Source organism: Anomaloglossus baeobatrachus, chromosome 3, assembly GCF_048569485.1.
Source record: "Anomaloglossus baeobatrachus isolate aAnoBae1 chromosome 3, aAnoBae1.hap1, whole genome shotgun sequence".
In the NCBI taxonomy this organism is placed as follows: Eukaryota; Metazoa; Chordata; class Amphibia; order Anura; family Aromobatidae; genus Anomaloglossus; species Anomaloglossus baeobatrachus.
The window spans coordinates 682,481,002-682,498,826 of record NC_134355.1 but is presented as its reverse complement, the minus strand read 5'-3'; positions in this window follow the sequence as shown (position 1 = coordinate 682,498,826).

The following is a 17,825-nucleotide window of genomic DNA, read 5'->3' as shown; positions in this document are numbered from 1 at the left end:
TTCGCGGTGCAGCAAGGCTTTGTTGGACGAGTCCACGTAGCCTCTCCTTTCCCAAACAGGCAGGTAATCGGTTAGGGATCTGACAACATAGGAGCTATCACTGTAGATTACCATTGGAGTTTGATCATCAGCTTCATTCAGCTGTAGGACCATTCTTACCGCTTCTATCTCTGCCCTTTGAGCTGAGAAATGACTCGGTAACTTGTGTTTTACCACTTGTCCTCGCTTGGAATAGAAATTCCATATCCTGTGTGATAGTGTCCTTCCAGAAAAAATCTAGAACCGTCTACAAACACAGGTTCATCTGCGTCTTCCGACTGTCGTCTGAAGAGAGATGGACTTGGTTCATGGAACGTTTCTATGCAATCATGGGTTTGTTCTTCATACTGCATCAATTGAGGAAGAACATACTTGGCCTTATAATCTACCTCAATTTGATTTGGAGACAATGAGAGCAACCAATGGGCAAATCTCTGATTTGACACACCTGGGATATTTTTCTCAAAGAGAAGTTTCAGTGTGGAATGTGGCGTTTGGAGAATAACCTTTTGGAACCCGATGATGTGTTGAGTGATTTTTATCGCAAAATACACTCCCACCAGGTGTCTTGCGCACACCTCAAACCCCCTCTCAACAGGTGAGAGAAGCTTAGAGAAGTACCCCAAGATTCTCCATTCCCCTCCTTGCAGCTGCAGCAAAACCACAGAGATACTTGTCTCTGAAGTGTGTGCTTGAAGCGCAAAAGGTGCGTTCTTTTCCACCATACTTAACGCAGGTGCGTGTTGTAGATCATGTTTCAATTGTGTGAAGGCTTTTTCCTGTTCGACACTCCAGGGACCAAAATAATCATCATTGTCACCTTTTAAAAGATCATACAAAGGTCTGGCTTTGTCAGCAAAATTTTCAATGAAATCCCTTGAGTAATTTACAAGTCCTAAAAAATGTCTTAGTGCCTTGTGTGATGTTGGAATTGGAAGAGATGCAATTGCCTCTATTCTGTCCTGTAGGGGTCGCCGTGTACCTGGACTTAGCAGAACTCCTAAAAACCTGACCTCAGTCTGCATCAGCTTGACCTTTTTGGTATTCAGTTTTAAACCTGCATCATGCAGCAGCTCAAACAATTCTGCAAGCAAAATCAAGTGCAACTCCTCATTCTCCGTGCTCAACAAGATATCGTCCACATATTGCAATAAACATTCCGGACGAGAAAATTTCGACAAAACGTTCGCTAGCGCTTGATGAAAAATGCTTGGCGACATACTAGCCCCCTGAGGAAGCCTACAGCATACATATTGCTGATCGAGGTGGTTGAATGCAAATCTATATTGGCAACTTTGCTCAATCGGTATACTGAAAAAACCATTACTGATATCCAATACTGAGAAGTACCTTGCCTTAGCATCCAATCTCGACATCATGTCATGGGTATCAGCTACAATCGGTGCTACATTGGGAGTAAACTTATTGAACATCCTCAAGTCCAACAACATCCGATAGCTACCATCGCTTTTCAGAACACAGCACAATGGATTCTTACAGACAGAATTTGCCTTTCGTATCACACCCTGAGCCAACAATTCCTGTATAATTTTAGACATCGGAGCAACTGACTCCGGAGGCAACTTATACTGACGCTGTGGAGGCGGATCTCGGCCTTCAATTTTGACAACAACATCCTTCATTGTTCCAACCTCATTCCTGTACTGAGCCCATAAAGAAGGAAACCGCTGTACTAACTCAGTCAATACTTCATCACCACCAGTTTCAGGCCACAAATGATCTGCTGACACTACATCGGTCAAACAAATGGTCCCGACATGACTATATTCATTTGGATCAATAACTACCGCCTTACAACCGTTAGAGTCTTTCCAAACTGTTTTGTTACCCAAATCAATAATCCAGCCATGCTTTTCCATAAAATCAGTGCCAATTATATTCTCAGTATCCTGACAACACCAAATATCCATTTTCGTTTTCAAAAAACCAGGTATTTCCAAAGAAACATCCTGCGCTAATGTCACCTTTGTTCCATTTTTACCACTGAAACCAACAATTGTACATACAGGGGAATCTGGCTTTAAATGTAAATCAACATTTGTGACACTCAATTGCGCACCTGTATCAAGGAGAAATGTTACTTCCTGACCTTCAAGATTTACCTTTAAAAATGGTCGACCACAGCTATCCATTGAAACTCGAGTAACGAATTCCAGTGGATGGAGCCTGGGGACCGGCTTTGCGAGTCCGGAGGCTGGAGAAGGGAGAAGAGCAGCAGGTGTCTTGCCCCTTCCATCCAATCCCTGTATGGTCATTTCCCTTATCTGTCTGGTCAGAGGTGCATATGGTGATTGGTTATTTCTGTTGTCAGTATGAGTGGGCGTATATGGTGATTGGTTATTTCTGTTGTCAGTATGAGTGGGCGTGTATGAAGGTGGAGGTGCTGAAGATGGGGGAGGTGCACTGGATGTGTTTGGCATCAGTCCATTTTCCTTACCCAGCCTTTCCTCAACTCCCGCCCTCAGGAATTTCTTGCATTCCCACTTCAGGTGTCCGGGTAGGCCGCAGAAAAAGCAATGAATTGTGCTCTTTCTGTTACCCCCCCTGAATTCTTGTTTTTAGAATTCAACACCGGTCTTTTGTTGTTTTTGATCTGTTTTTCCTGGGATACTAATGTGTCAGTGTTCCCTTCTATCATGGCTATTTTTGACTTTACCTAATTTTGCTTCATTCGTCTACGTATTCTATCAATAAATGATGTGGCCTCTTGTAGACTTTCCATTCTAGAAGCTATTTCGAATGAAGCAGGGTCCAAATATTTAAACTTTTTAACAAAGGCCTTGATCATGGAAGGCGGTTCTTGATCAGATCCGATTTCTAGTACCATTCTATAGGCCTGTTCGAATTTGACTAAGAAGACAAATGGATCCTCCTGTATGTGTGTCTTAAGGTTTTCTAACAATTCGACTGTTGGGGTAGACTCTCCTGTGGTAAAGAGAATCAACTGTCTCAGCCTATCTTCCTTTATGTCATGGATCGGGTCATTGTGTTCGTCTGTCCTAGGTGTTGCTTGTAACCTTTTTGCCATGTGGGAGGGAAGCCATACCCTATAAATCTTGTTTCTCTGTTCATTTGTTAGATTATATTTATCCGAATGTGACTCAAAAATGTCCGCATTATGGAAGGCGTCCATTTTATCATCATATTTGGGTATGTCTTTAATGATTTTCATTAATTGGTCATGGATTTTAATGTTAAGACGGGCAGCCTTATCATGTAACTTCTTTTTCCGAAGTTCCTCCTCATTCAGAGTCTCGTCCTCGGCCGTATTCAGCCCGTCCGGGATGTCTGAACCTGAGCCAGGTGATTGGGAAGCATCTGTCTTGTTCTGTCTCGTATTAACAGATACATATTTAATATCTTTCCGTAGTTTTGATATTAAATCTGCTCTTGTTTCCAACTGATCCTCCAGATGCTCGATATGTTCTGCTAATATCGAACAATTTGGACAATCTGTTGCTTCAGCATCTGTGACGTGTGTGTCTGTTGTATTGGGCGTGTCTGTTGTTATGGGTGTGTCAGTCACCATGCAGATAGTGTGTGCATATGGCTGAGCCCCACCCACCATGGAGTTGTAAGTGTATACCATACCCAATACATTCTGTATCTTTTTCTGTAACCGATTCACAGTAAAAAACTTCTTATCTAACTTAGTATTCTCAAGTTCACATTGCCGGTACAAATTTGACCATAACTGTGCGTCACTATGTGTATGATCAAACGTATACTCTACATGACAGTTATTAGAATAAGCATGAATAAAATCCATTTCTCACCAATATGTGATGCTTGTCCTCGAATGGCTCCAACCGTCTATGGATGGATGGTCCTCAGATGTCCGTCAAGGCTTTGACACATACGACCTCCGTGCAGCTTGTCACGTTAAACCTCTCTTAGGCTCGTGATATGGACACAGTGTATCGTCTTTTGCCTGCAGCTTGGACAGAGATTACTCACAAAACTCACAGACCCCCCTTCTTGGACAAAGGGCAGGGAATGACGTGAGAGAAAAAAAAAAAAGAGTCCTACGGCAAGAATAGGCAGCGTGAAAAAAATCACCTCTCACAGAAAACAGCTGTGCCGCTCAATCATTCAGGCTGATGCTCGCCAAATATGTTAAAAACTGGGTTTAGGCGACAAATGCAGAGCCAGTATATAATGACTGGAGCGAGAATAGGTTCAAAACATATTATGGATTTATTCAGATTAGGGAGGTGAGGTTACAGTCATTAGAGAAAAGTAACTGTCTTGGCTTGAGTTAATAGATGGATAGACAGATAGAAAAAATAACAGTTCATTTGCCTTACATAGCTGTGATGTAGTAAGCCGTCTTTCTCTGGATGGTCTGGTCGGGCTTGATGAATCCGTCTTTCTCCTACCTCCTTCTGCCTTACCCTTTGAAGTGTGGGCTCTTTTATAACCCAAACCCCTCCTCCTGATTGTCCTTATCTCTTTACATGGTATTACAAGAAACAACTAACCTTATTTTAGTTCAGCATTACATCATGTCACGTGGTTCGTTTTGCCCGCGAAATAAGTGTACTTGCGCAGTAGACTTGTAACAAAACCTACTTCAACTTATATTTAACTCCTTTGAAGCTCGCTGAACTCTGACCTTAGAGTAACAGAGAGAAGTTTCTCATAGCTATTTCAGTTCTTAGCCCAAAATTCCAAACAGAATATAGCTCCTCGTTGACAACTTTGATGAACAACTAGCAGATGGCCTTGGTTCTACCATGTCAGACTCTTGGTCAGTATTTCCAGCTCACAAAGACACTCTTAAAGGGGATGGCGAAATATACATATATTTATGAATATATGTAACCCAGTTTATGAATCAATCTCCATAAACTCACTATTTTACAGCTTCAAATCTTGAAAAATGGCCAGAGCTCTCCACTTACGCCTTGGAGATTTTGTCGTGTCCAGCTGTCAGCGTTGTCTCTGAACGTGTCTTCAGTGCTGCTGGGTGTGTGCTGACAGATAAGCGCACGCGTCTGTCCAGTGACAATGTGGACAGACTAACGTTCATCAAAATGAACAAGTCATGGATCCACAAGGAATTTACTACCCCTGTGTCATCCTGGGGAGAGTAAATGCTTCTGGATTTGGAATGTGCTTGATGCAAATCAAAACATCCTGTTTGCAACTAGGGCACAAGTGCTGCCACTGAAGGGGTGGGTGTGTGTGGGGCACAATTTTTGGAAAAAATGGAGACTCCGCTTGGAGTAACCCTTGCTTACATTGTTTTTAAAAGGAGCCAAGATGAACAAGTCATGGTTCAGCAAAGACTTTGCTACCTACCCCGGTGTCATCCTGGGGACGGTTAAGTATGGCGTGTTTTTGAATGTGCTTGATGCAAATCTAGCTGTGAAGTGTACAACTAGGGCACAAGTGCTGCCACTGAATGGGTGGGTGTGTGTGGGGCACAATTTTTGGAAAAAAGGGAGACTCCGCTTGGAGTCACCTTGCGGTGTTTTACATGATTTTAGAAGGGCGTGCCATGCCTATATCTGTGTCTCGTCCTCTTTTTCCTCGTTACGCTCTTTTGTTTTCGCATGAGAATTCGTTCTTGTCACTTTCCCATGTGTTTGTGTTGTGTTGTGAGTTGTTTGTCACCTTTTGGACACCTTTGAGGGTGTTTTCTAGGTGTTTTTATGTGTTTGTGAATGCCTGCCATTGTTTCCTATGTGGTTCGAGTTCGGTTCGTCGAACGTTCGACGAACCGAACTCGAACGGGACCTCCGTTTGGCGAACCGACCTCGAGCCGAACTGCGACCGGTTCGCTCATCTCTACAAAGGAGCTCAAAATCTTATTGATTTCTGTCTTTTCCATTTCATGAAATTGGCAGCCAAAATAAGCAGATTTACTGTGAAATCCACCAGATATTTCATAAAGAGCACAACTGTGAAAATATATTGGGTACAATCCCCCATCATTTTCCAGTTTTGTTTACAAATTGAATCGTCCAACATATTTTACAGTTGTTTTGTGTGTGTTGCTTATGTCAGTACTTTGCGTACGGTCGATTTCCATGCAAATCTTTAATCCGGGCTGTAGCTAGATGGACATACATGTACTTAGCAGAGCAAACAGGAAAATAAGAGAAGTAACAATGTTACACTTGTTTCTACAAAATCCAATATCAGTTTATACAACTTAGTTTCAATTAAATGAAACTTTAGTACATAAATGGCTGAATAAAAACAGATCAAGTAGGTCAAATAATGGTTAGAAAAATAGTTCAAAGTGTAAAAAATCTTCATTAATCCCAAATAAATAGTTCCATCCATACACATTGCACAGTGGCACATTGCATTGAAAAATGAACTAGGTTTTATTTTTGGGGTAGGTCTTATTTTCGGGGGAAACACAATAACTCCAAACTAAAATGGCTCTTAAAGCAAATGGAACTCTTCAGATGTAAATATCTAAGGATGAGAGCCATGTACTGAATATCTTACAAAAGCAAAGCGAGATGTGCATTCTTTCTATTTTTTCAATGTTTTTATGTAGTGTAATTCCAAGCAGGGTCCACTTCAGAAATATTAGCAGAGAAAAATGCAAGCCTGGGGAAGCTTTTAATAGTTACACCCTCCGGATGATAGGGCAGACTAAATTACAGTATGAAAACACCTGTTGGCAGAAAGACAATGAACACAAACAAAGTGTTCAAATCCAGGATAATGACTGAACCTGATTGTGGCTCAGTAGAGACAAAAATTGAGCATTGCACAGAGGACTACATTAGTGGGCCAGTGGCAGGCATAAGCCTCTTTTATTGTGAAATATAGAGTTAAAAAATGGGGTGAAGTAACAAAGAAAGTACACTGGTTGTGAATTGGTTGTGTATGGTATAATTTGAACCAATGTACCCATGGCTATCTTTGAGTAGTAGGTGGTGGATATTTTTTGGACTGGAGATTACTGCATACATATATGCACCGCTCTACTCAGTACATAAGCTGAAATTTGGTGATTATTAATCAATCACAGATGCAGGGACTGTCAGTGGGTGGGGGATGCTTTGGATATGCAAGGAGGTAAATGAGCAGCCCCAGAAATAGAATGAGTGGCCTGAAAGCAGTTACAGCTGTGCCAGAGACTTGGAAAGTATAGTGCACTTGCACTAATCCTCCTATCCTTTCTACGACCACTTTAAACAAGAAATTCTGGTCCCAATAGACTTATATGGGGACCGGCGTCTGGCCATTTATCCGGGATCAATTCCAGGCCGTACTCAAGAATTTTTTTTCAATCCGGTTAGTCCCACAGATCCCGGATATCTGCAACTTAGCCCATCACTACTATTAACCAAATAAATAAATAATTAAAAAAAAACATTGTGAGGTCCCATTTTTAATAACCAACAAAGGTAAAGCAGACAGCGGAGAGCTGGGAAGGTCCATGGTTATTAGCCCCTTGCCAACCTAAAAATTACAGCCTTGTGCCACTCCAGAAGTGGTGCATCACATTAGATGCTCCAATTTTGGTGCTTTGCTCAGCTCCTCCCATTTGCTGTGATGTAGTGGAAATTGGGGTAATGGTAGTGTATCGCCCCGGGGGGCCGGCTGCTGAGCCGCTCTGATCCGTGCTCGTCGGTGGGTGGCTCGAGCTCCTCCCGGACCCGGGGGTCACGTCGCTCTGAAGGGAGGCTGGCGCTACGTGTAGGGATTTCAGTGGGGGAGGTTCACGGCCGAGGCCGTGGCGTTTAGAGTTGTAAGTTCGTGACGCCACCCACGGGTTGTGGTGAATGTGGACACCACCGCTGCCGTTAACTAGGTTCCCGGGGACTGTGTTATGCAGCCTGGTGTTGACCCCTCCGTGGGCAGGGGGTGATGGTCTCGGGGCCCGGTGGTGGTGAGGTGTGGGTGGGATGGTGTGGTGCCATGTGATGCGCGGCCCGAGGGCACTGTTGTACTCACTATGACAGATACATCGGAGTCTCTGGTAAACCAAAAGGATGGTGGTCGGTGCCCGCAGCCGGCTGCGCTTTGCCCCTTACTCAGGTTGGTGGTTACCGCCTTTCTCCTGCACCTCCGTGTAGAATTTGACTGCCTATGCTTCAGCAATGGTAGTCAGCTCCCCGGCTTTAGATGTGTCGGAGAACCCACTTGCCCGCAGGCGCTGGCCTGTGGGATATCTCTGCCTGGGCGGTGGCTTTCTATCCCTCTCGGTGGGCTGTCCTATCTTGGGACGGGAAAGGACCTAAGGTCCAGACCTCAATCAGTGAATTCGACATGATCCAGTGGCTTCTGGACCTTTTTCTGGGTCTGAGTACCCTTCCTGGTGCTCCGATTTTCAGTTGGTTCCCCGGTTCGGTGCCGGCGGGCCACTACCCTGTCCCGGTCCCTTACAGTTCCACCAGCTGTCTTCCCGGCTCCTGCAGGCAGCAACCACCGTCTGCCTCCTGGCCACAGGATATCTGGGCTACGACCCAGACCACTGACAGACGTTCTCAACTAACTCCTCTTACTCCCACCTCCAAAACTGATCGACTCCACAACTCGTCTGCTGTGTTTTCCCGCCTCAGGCTATTCGAACTCCTTGGACGGCGTGGCCAACCACCTGGCTCTGCCCCCGGGTGTGAACGTCAAGACCTGAGAGGGGTGACTCAGGGTTTTTAGGTTGGCTGGTTACACCTTTTTAGGGGCTGGTGTTTGTGCAGGGGATCTACCTGTGACTACCTGGCTAGTCCAGGGCATCACAGTAGCTGTGTAGTTTAAGCTGGCATCAAACCCCGGTTCTAATAATGGACAGCCTTCTATCAGACACCCCCATTACTAATCCAGTAATCCAAAAATAAAAGACTCACACAGGAAAAAAAATGTATTTAAATAAACAGTCCCTGAAACTTTCCCTTGTTTACCATCTTATTAAAAAAATCCACGAAGCTCCGCCGTAGCGCAGGGAATTCGCCTTAGTCCACCGAGTCCATTGAAAAAATAAAAGAACAGAAACATACAAACATAAAAGATAAAGCAAGATGCTTACACTTTCACCACTTTATTCAAAAGAAAAAAAATTCCCAGCTGATCTGACTTAGTACAGGGATTCCCACCAACAAAGACTATGGAGCATCGTTCTGACATTCCATAGGCTTTGCTTACAGGCAATTCCAGTTCACACAGTGCTGTTTGAGACCCTGTGCCTGTGATAAACTATAACATCAGTAACTAGTGATGAGCGATCTCCCCGATGGTCGGGATCGGGAGCCTCGCCCAATTGTTTTGTAAAGGTTAGGATCAAGATAACGCAAACTTGCGTCCAATCACCGAACTCAAGCTTTACAGTTATGGGATGGGGCTGGGGGCTGTAAAATAAAGAATATAGTTAAAAATAAACATTGTCATTATACTTACAGGTCCCGTGCCGCATCCTGCAGACTCTGTCTCCCGGCAGCTTCTGCTTCCAAGTCCGATCATTGCTGTGCCCCGGGTTACAAGGACCTTCCGTGACATCATAGCCATGTGACCAGTCTGGTGTGAATGTTGTACAGACATTGGCTTACAGACTGGTCACATGGCTATGACGTCATCGAAGGTCCTGTTAACCGAATCATCCCCTCACTGTCAGCCTGCTTCTCGCTCTGTACAGAGTGATGAAGCAGAGCTGACATTGCTCTACCTGAGGACTATGTTAGACTAAGGAGTTTTTTATAATAAAGATGGATTCTCTAATTTTTTTTTCTCTTATTTCTAATAATGGATCAGCTAGGAATTTTTTTCTTTTTTTTAATCAAGTGGTGAACAAGGGTACGTGTCTTGTTTTATTTCTCTGTGTTTATATGTTATATATTTATAATATGTAAAATACAAAACAACTATACTTAACAAAGTCCAGCATTACTATCACTTGTGGGAATTCCACAGTCTGACTGCTCTAACAGAAAAGAACCTTTTCCTATTTAGTTGGTTGAATCTCAATTCTTCCACCAGTAGCGAATTCCCCCTGGTCCTTTGTAAAGTCTTTGGAAGGAATAAGTCATGTAGCAGTCCTTTATATTGAACAAACATTAGTGACCACGCATCTCTTATTAATGATGAGCGAGCACAAACGTGCTTGAGCACTCTTTACTCAGGTCGAGCAGGTTGGACGCTCTTATGGGCTCGACTTGAGTAACAAGTACAGTGAATGAAATAATTATTTGATCCCTTGCTGATTTTGTTAGTTTGCCCACTGACAAAGACATGATCAGTCTATAGTTTTAAGGGTAGGTTAATTTTAACAATGAGAGGATACCAAAAATAAAATCCAAAAAAATCACATTGTATAAAATATATAAATTTGCATTTTACAGAGAGAAATAACTATTCGATCCCTCTAGCAAATAACACTTAATACTAGGTGGCAATGGCTCATTCCCTTTTTTCTGCTGTGAAAAATGAAGGTAGAATTTTTTAGCTAATTGAATCTCAAAATGTTTAGAATTTACCGGATTGAGTGAATTTCATCAACATCAACATGAATTCGATTTGCATACAGTTAATTATTTTTGTAGTTACAAGTCAGGATCAAAGTTCTTACCCTTGATAAAATGATCAAAAAAATTACAAAACACAATATTCTTAATGCAAGGTACTTTATTACATAAATGTCACGCCACAGCAAAGAAAATAAAAGAAATCAATATCGGTCTAATGATAAAATCATGGAGAACTCAACAGAACTGTTATTTGAGGCAATAAATAGATTCAAGAAAACTCAAGCAATTAATAGAATGAAAGCAAAAATTAATTATTATGTAGTTCGCTATAAAGGCAAAAAGGTTGGGACACCTCCAAAGGAGTTTCCATTAACTCCAATTCTAAATCTGCAGGCAGTAAAGCGGTTGTCCGGAACGTAATAATTCATTACCTAACCATAGGATAGGTCATCAAAATTAGACTTGTGGGATTCCGAGTTCCGACACATGGTGCCCGTCCATTCAGCAGAAATCTGCTCCCTTAAGCCTGCTTCACACGCTGCAATGCATCTTACAATGTGTCGTAAGTGACGCACATCCGGCATCGTAAGGTACATTGCAGTGTGTGACAGGTACGCGCGATTGCGATTGAACAGTAAAACGTTCATCGCATACACATCGTACCTTTGTCTAGAATTGCACATCAGATTGTTCATCGTACCCGGGGTAGCACACATCGCAGTGTGTGACACCCCGGGAACGATGAACAGATCTTACCTGCATCCTGTGGCTCCCGGCCCACAATGCGGAAGGAAGGAGGTGGGCGGGATGTTTACGTCCCGCTCAGCTCCGCCCCTCCGCTTCTATTGGCTGCCTGCCGCGTGACGTCAATGTGATGCCGAACGTCCCTCCCACTCCAGGATGTGGACGTTCACCCCCCACATCGAGGTCGTATGAAAGGTAAGTACGTGTGACGGGGGTTAATCATTTGTGCGGCACGTTCAACAAATTGAACGTGCCACACATACGATGGGGGTGTTGCAAATAGCATACGATATCGTATGTGAAATTGCAACGTGTAAAGCAGGCTTTAGAGACCAACTATACGAAATATATGGAACAAAACATGGCAGCCCCGAGCACTACTCTTTGGATTCACTCATTATTTGCGTTAAAATACGCTCAGTTTAATCCGATAAAAAATTTGGATTGCACTCACACCAATGTTAAACATGAAGGCAACGCTGATCCAAGAGTTCTTCAAATCATGATCATTTATTAGTTTCAGTCTTACAATCTGTTGGTGGATTATTCTTTGTTTTCTTTAAATGATGATAAAACAACAAGAAAGTGGGAATGGAGACGAGCAGATTTGACAAAATTCGACAAAATGTACTAATTTTCCTGGTAAATGCAATTTCAGGAAAGTTATTCTCTGAAAATTGAATGTCCCTTATTGTGATCTGTGTTCTCTTCAGAGTCAGGAACATAATATAAGTATGGTACATATTTTATCACAGTTCCATCCCTGAATCTTTGGCGCTCTTCACACTAGGCCAAGTGCCTCCGATGTGCTTCATGATAAGAAGATGCGCTGAGGATCAGATGAGGGATGGTGTAGTGTAGGGAGAATGGAGAGGTGAGTGGTAAGGTGAGTACAAGGGGCTGCTAATAAGTCTTTGGTTTTGTGATCTTTTTTTGTTTCTATACTAACGAATAGTACATCACATGAAAGCCTTATGTGTCTAATATATGTTTTCAAAATTTTGTGTTTGTTGCCTATGACAACAGTGTTCTACACACACGGGAATACAAAATGGCGGTGTCTAATGTGATATTCACAGCAACTGAGAGCAGAGGAGGGATAAAATTCTTGTTTCTGCAAGGAAAGTCCATAAAGGATATTCATGGTGATATGTCGCAGGCATTGGGGGATCAATGCCCTTCATATTCCACATTTAAGACCTGCCTTGACAAATTTAAAACGGGCCACTTCAGCATCAATGATGAGGAAAGTCCTGGACAATCGAGAGTGGTTGTTGTTCCGGAGATTATTGAGGCTGTGCACAACCTCATACTGGAGAATCGACAAATTTCAGCGAAAGCAATAGCAGACATCATGGGGATTTCCCGTGAACGTGTTTGTGTCATTATCCATGAACATTTGGACATGAGGAAGCTTCTGCAAAGTGGGCCCCAAATGTCTGACAACAGATCAGAGAAGCATGTGAGTGACAACTTCCCGCTCCATTTGTCAGCGTTTCCGGACTGATGAGAATTTCCTGAATCAACTGGTCACTATGGATGAGACCTGGATTTATTTCTATGACCCTGAAAACAAGGAGAAGTGAAAAGAGTGGAGGCACAGTGGTTCTCATCGTCCAAAGAAGTTCAGGGTGCAAAAATCAGCCACTAAGGGGATGTTGTCTGTGTTCTAGGATAAGGCGGGCGTGCTGCTAGTGGACTACCTTCAAAAGAGTTCCACCATCAATGCAAGGTATCACCTTGAACTTTTGGACCAATTGAAGGCAGCTCTGAAGACCAAAAGGTGTGGCAACGTGTCCAAAGGAATCTTTTTCCTGCAAGACAATGCCTCCACTCACACTGCACAAGCGACCACGGCAAAACTGGCAGAGCTGGGCTTCCAGCTGGTTGACCATCCACCTTATTCCCCAGATCTAGCTCCCTCTGACTATCATCTGTTTCCAAACCTGAAGAAACACCTCAAGGGTACCAAATTTCCCACCATTTCTGATGCCATGGCTCCTATGGATGCCCGGTTTGAGGCACAACCAAAATCCTTCTTTTTGCTCGGCTTACAGAACTTGGAATACCAATATAAGAAGTGTGTTGACATCAGTGGAGAGTATGTGGAATAAATGTAAAGTTTCATCATCCTATCTCGTTTCTTTCTGGGTAAATCCAAAGATTTATAAGCAGCCCCTCGTATAAGTATTATTTATTTTTTAATCTTATGATGGCCCTATATGATTCTGTAAAATGGCAGCTATTTCTTTGAAAAATCGGCCCAATTATTTAATTAACATACGCATCATTACGATAATTGTTCATACACCATAAAAAGAGGAGCAAAAGGATCTTTAAGAACGTTTAATAAAACAGGGACACTTTAAGATATTCAACTCATTGTTGGAACAGATAATGTATAAGGAATGGAACAATGGAGGGCTGCATATAAATATGTGGAAAATTAAAACAGAATTCTTGTAATAAAAAAATATCCCAGAAGCGAAAAGATTTATAAATATAAAAAACAGCACCTGCATCAGTATAAATAAGCTCATACTTTTCAAAGCAAAAAAATAAAACTTTAGGTTTGGGCCGTGATTTTGGGACCCAACGCTCTTCATTTGTCTGGTGTGAATTAGAAGAAAGTGAGTTAATATGATGATGGCAATGCAAAATATTATTAATGGCGGAAAAGAGCCTACAGCGAATATCAGAAACTGATTATGAAAGTTTGGTTCCAAGATAAGTGTCTCCTCATTCGAATTTTCAGTAGAAACATGTGATAAATTCTGTGGCTTCAAGTCATAACCAAACCAAATAAATGGAAGGGTGGAAATCAGTGAAATTACCAGAGCCATGAGAAGCCACCACGGGACCATGGTGGAGATCCTGGTCTTCAGGAACATCAAGAGCTTATAGTTGTAGGTTACAATTTTCACACAGTAGAAGACGCAGAGGATGGTGGTAAACCAGTGACCACAATGGAATATGAATATTATCACAATGTATAGGGCTGATAACATAACCTTCATTTTCTCTAGCCATGGAAAAAACTCAAAGATAAAGTTCCGCAAAATGATGCTAGAAAAATACAAGACTCTGGAAATTGCCATGGAGCTTATGATCTTATCACAGGTCCTAAAAGATTTCAGACTTTTCCATTTCATGAAATTAGCAACTAAAATGATCAGATTTACTGTGAAGCCCACCAGACATTTCATGAAGAGCACAAATATGAGAATATATTGGATAGAATCTTCCATCATCCTTCCAGCCTCGTCTGCAGATCGAATTAACCAGCGCTTTTTATACTTGCTTTGTGTCGATTGCTCATGTAAATGTTTTGCATATGGCTGATTTCCATGCAAATCTTTAATCCAGTCTGTAGCTGGATGGAAATACCAGAACTCAGCAGAGCAAATAACAGGCAAATAAGAGAAGCAACAACTTTACATTTGTATCAAGAAACAAATATCAATTTACAAAACTTCGATCTGGCAATATGCAATTTTAGTACGTAGGTGGCGGAAAAAACAAATCCACTCAATCAAATAGTTGGGGTTGGAAAACTAAATTTTAAACATTCTGATTAATCCTGATTGAATAGCCCAATCCACGCACATTGTATACTGGCACATTGAGGTATACAATGCCAAACTAAAATGGCCGAAAACCAAATGGCACTCTTCAAATGAAGTTACCTAAGGATCAGCACCATATATACAGGCTATGCCGCCCTACATATGTGACGCCCTGGACTAGTCAGGTCGTCCCAGGTAGTCACACACAACACCACACCCCCTCCCGATTAGGTGACATCAGCCAAACTAAAAACTTTGTCACCACCCTCCAGGTTGGATGTCCACACCAGGGGGGCGGAGCCAGGCGGTTGGCTCCGCCCACCGAGGAGTTCACAGGCCTGGAGGTGGGAAAACACACAGTCAGGTTCAAGTTGAGGAGAAGAGTAGTCTAGAGGAGGTAGAGAGCAGTCAAGTTCACGGGCAGTCCTGTGTCCAGGCCTGCCAAGAGACTACCAGGTGGCTGGGTCGGAGCCCAGTCGCCATTGGCAAGGAGGCAGACGGTGGTGGCTGCCTACAGGAGCTGGGATTACAGCCGGTGAAACCGTAGAGACCGGGGTCGGGCGGTGGCCCGCCGGTACCGAACCGGGGAACCAATTGGAAACTGGAGCACCAGGAGGCGTACTCAGACCCAGTACAAAGCCCTGAACCAACAGGGCCAAGTCAAATCAACTGATTTCGGACTGGACTTTAGGACCTATCCCACACAAGCCCCGTTAGAAGACAACAGCCCAACCATACAGGGTAAAGGTACCGCCAAGGCATAGAGACCCAAAGGGCCAGTGCCTGTGGGCAAATGGGCTCCTATGGCATATATAAGTCAGGGAGGGGACTATCGGTGTCTAGGCATAGAAGTCAAACATTTACACAGAAAGGTGCAGGAGAAAGGCGGAAACCACCAACCTATACCGGGAGAAGCTGCAGCCAGCTGTGGGCCCCGTTCATCACTCCGTTTGGTTTACCAGAGACTTCAGTGTGTTGTGTCAGAGTGAGTACACCAGTGCCATCAGGCACCGCACCGCACCGCAACACTACACCCTGCACCCCGTCCCTCACCAACCGGGCCCCGGGACCAACACCCCCTACCCACGGAGGGGTCAACACCTAGCTGTGCCATTACACCGCTCCCGGGAGCCCCCATACCTTCAGCGCAGCGGTGGTGTCTGTGACGACATGGACACCCAATGCCTAGCATGGGTTAAAGTTTCTTAAAATTCAGCCAGACGTATTGTTCTTCTGTGTGTTAACTCATGTTTGCTAAACTATTGTTTGGGACCAGACCCTTCCAAGCAATCATTGTAATGTAGTTGTGTATTGCTAATCTAATGTAAATTACCTTAGTAGCCATTGTCTAGTCTGTGACTTGCAGACTTCATGTAAAAATCCTCAGTCTTTCTATCCACATCATTTAAATGAACATTATCCATGCAGCTTGAAATTCATCCAATAAGAGAAGCAACCTTGTACAACCAATCCGCTGAGGGCACAGTATATCCAAAGGGAAGACTATGGCTATAAAGAGGGACTTCTTTAAGCCACCAGTGTTGATGGATGTGCATGATCCAGTCTAAGCTCTTAGGAGCTGGCTAGGGGATCAGAACCATGATACCTTGTGGACTCGGTCTAGGGACTTTGGCTCTGACTACAGGATCACTTGGCTACAGGGCTTCAATCTAGAGACTTCGATTCCGATTGGAGACCATATCCACAGTCTAGGGATTTCGACTCCGGCTGCCAGGATTATATCATCGTACCAGAGACTACTTAAGGAGGAAATTCAGGTTGGGACAATCCAGTCACCTGGCTACAGACTTTGCAGACCTCAGCCAGCTTCCTATATCTGGCGTTATTCCATTCTCGGTGGGTGCCCACCAAAAGCGGGGTGCTGATGGATTGGAGTAAGTGGCCCTGGAAGCTCTGAAGCACGGACATTCTAAATCCCTGGTGAGCCAGCAGAAGGGTGAGACTCTGTTGCCTGTTACATTTGTGTGTTTTGCTGGTTATGTGCCGTTAATATTTTGGGGATCCAATAAAGTCTAATTATTGTGGTTCCCTCACCCTGTGTTGTCTGAGTAGTGTTCCGCCCACGGTTAAGGAGGTCGTGCATTCAGTTGGGATGAGCCCTGAGTTGCGCTGTCTTTCTAAAGGCGGCGGGTTTTAGTGGACGAGAGCACCCACTGAGCCCCGTGTCTCCACAATTGGTGGCAGCAGTGGGATACTACTCAGCCTGGTTTACCCATGAGAGCTGCAGAGGACTGGTGTTCACGAACACCGTCCTGGGCTCAACAACCAGGGAGGCACATAAGCATACCTAGCAGGCCACAGGGGAGGCATTCAGGTTTCAGACGCTGCCATGTCCAACCCCACCAGCTCAGCCATGGGACAAGGACCAGAGAGGAGTTACGACCGCAGCAGTAAATGGATGTTACAGGATCTGTGCCAGAGGCAAAAGATTGACTACAGGAACGCTGTCGGTTGGACATAGATATGGAAATTAGTCCATTGGGATGCCCAGAATGATGCAGAGGACGATGAGGATCCCACCGATATTGACCCAGAGGATTTGAACTATGTGCCACATCATGGATCTAGTGACAATCGAGAATCAACTTGGTCCAAAATGGCCCAAGCCACAGCGTTGTTGGTTGCATTGGGGCCTAAATCCTCAAGAGAAGAGAGGGCTTGTGTTCTGGAATATGTTTATGGTGTTCCAGCTGCTGTACTGCTAACACCAGCCGCTCGAGAAGGATGGTCCCACTACCCAGCAGAAGCTGCACCGAAACAAAGGCCTTCAAACAGGGCCTGTGACTTGCCCAATCTACGGCGCTGTTATACATGCCGGCGCCATGGGTATATCGATAAAGATTGTCTCCAAAACAGAAGTCGCATGCTTGGAGCCCGTCTGCCAGTCCAACCAGTCAACATATGCCGAGATGAACCAACGAGACCTGAGGAATGCTACTCCCGAGAAACACCAATAGCTGAGGAAGTGGTTTACCCAGTCCACACCCTACGGCAGGCCGGACACCGT